Source organism: Mauremys mutica, unplaced genomic scaffold (assembly GCF_020497125.1).
Source record: "Mauremys mutica isolate MM-2020 ecotype Southern unplaced genomic scaffold, ASM2049712v1 001040F_np12_obj, whole genome shotgun sequence".
Classification (NCBI taxonomy): Eukaryota; Metazoa; Chordata; order Testudines; family Geoemydidae; genus Mauremys; species Mauremys mutica.
Genome location: NW_025423100.1, coordinates 71,252 through 72,908, shown reverse-complemented (window position 1 = coordinate 72,908; position 1,657 = coordinate 71,252).

Here is a 1,657-nt window from a genome sequence, read left to right as displayed (position 1 = left end):
CGCCATGGCGCCCGCCGGGGCATTTATGTGCGCCCACCTACTGCCCAGCAGGGGAGAGAAGCTGTGGCCCTGCGCCTGACGGGGACAGAGAACTCAGGCTGCGGGCGCCGGTGCTCTCTGTCCCTGGCAGGCGCGGGGCTGCAGCTTCTCTCCAGCTTCTCCGGGGCTGCAGCCTGCGGGCGCCGGTGCTCTCTGTCCCTGGCAAGCGCGGGGCTGCAGCTTATCTCCGGCTTCTCGGGGGCTGCAGGCTGCAGGTGCTCTCTGTCCCTGGCAGACGCGGGGCTGCAGCTTCTCTCCGCTTCTCCGGGGCTGCGGGCGCCAGTGCTCTCTGTCCCTGGCAGGCGCGGGGCTGCAGCTTCTCTCCAGCTTCTCCTGGGCTGCAGCCTGCGGGCGCCGGTGCTCTCTGTCCCTGGCAGGTGCGGGGCTGCAGCTTCTCTCCAGCTTCTCCGGGGCTGCAGGCTGCGGGCGCCGGTGCTCTCTGTCCCTGGCAGGTGCGGGTCTGCAGCTTCTCTGGGGCTGCAGGCTGCGGGCGCCGGTGCTCTCTGTCCCTGGCAGGCGCGGGGCTGCAGCTTCTCTCCAGCTTCTCCGGGGCTGCAGGCTGCGGGCGCTGGTGCTCTCTGTCCCTGGCAGGTGCGGGGCTGCAGCTTCTCTCCAGCTTCTCTGGGGCTGCAGGCTGCGGGCGCCGGTGCTCTCTGTCCCTGGCAGGTGCGGGGCTGCAGCTTATCTCCGGCTTCTCCGGGGCTGCAGGCTGCGGGCGCCGGTGCTCTCCATCCCTGGCAGGTGCGGGGCTGCAGCTTCTCTCCAGCTTCTCCAGGGCTGCAGCCTGCGGGCGCCGGTGCTCTCTGTCCCTGGCAGGCACAGGGCTGCAGCTTCTCTCCAGCTTCTCCGGGGCTGCAGGCGCTGGTGCTCTCTGTCCCTGGCAGGTGCGGGGCTGCAGCTTCTCTCCAACTTCTCCGGGGCTGCAGGCTGCGGGTGCCGGTGCTCTCTGTCCCTGGCAGGTGCGGGGCTGCAGCTTCTCTCCAGCTTCTCCGGGGCTGAAGGCGCCGGTGTTCTCTGTCCTTGGCAGGCACAGGGCTGCAGCTTCTCTCCAGCTTCTCCGGGGCTGCGGGTGCCGGTGCTCTCTGTCCCTGGCAGGCGCGGGGCTGCAGCTTTTCTCCAGCTTCTCCGGGGCTGAAGGCGCCGGTGTTCTCTGTCCTTGGCAGGCACGGGGCTGCAGCTTCTCTCCAGCTTCTCCGGGGCTGCAGGCGCCGGCGTTCTCTGTCCTCGGCAGGCACGGGGCTGCAGCTTTTCTCCAGCTTCTCCGGGGCTGCAGGCGCCGGCGTTCTCTGTCCTTGGCAGGCGCGGGGCTGCGGCTTCGAAGCTGGAGAGAAGCTGCAGCCCAGCCCTGGCCGGGAACAGAGAACTCTGGGGCTGCAGGCTTCAGTCTATGTTAAAGGAAGGATAATAAATATATTTGGACTAGCAGTTCAGCAATGTTTTACTTTTTTAAAAATAAAGAAGATGAAAACTGCTTATGATATTTATTTTGTAAAATATTTTGTAGATAAAAAAGAGCAAATTCACATGGGAAGGTGAAAGAGTAATTGCCGAATAATTTAGTTAATACCTTTTACATGTAAAATTACTGTTTTTATCTTATGGATTCATATATTATGTA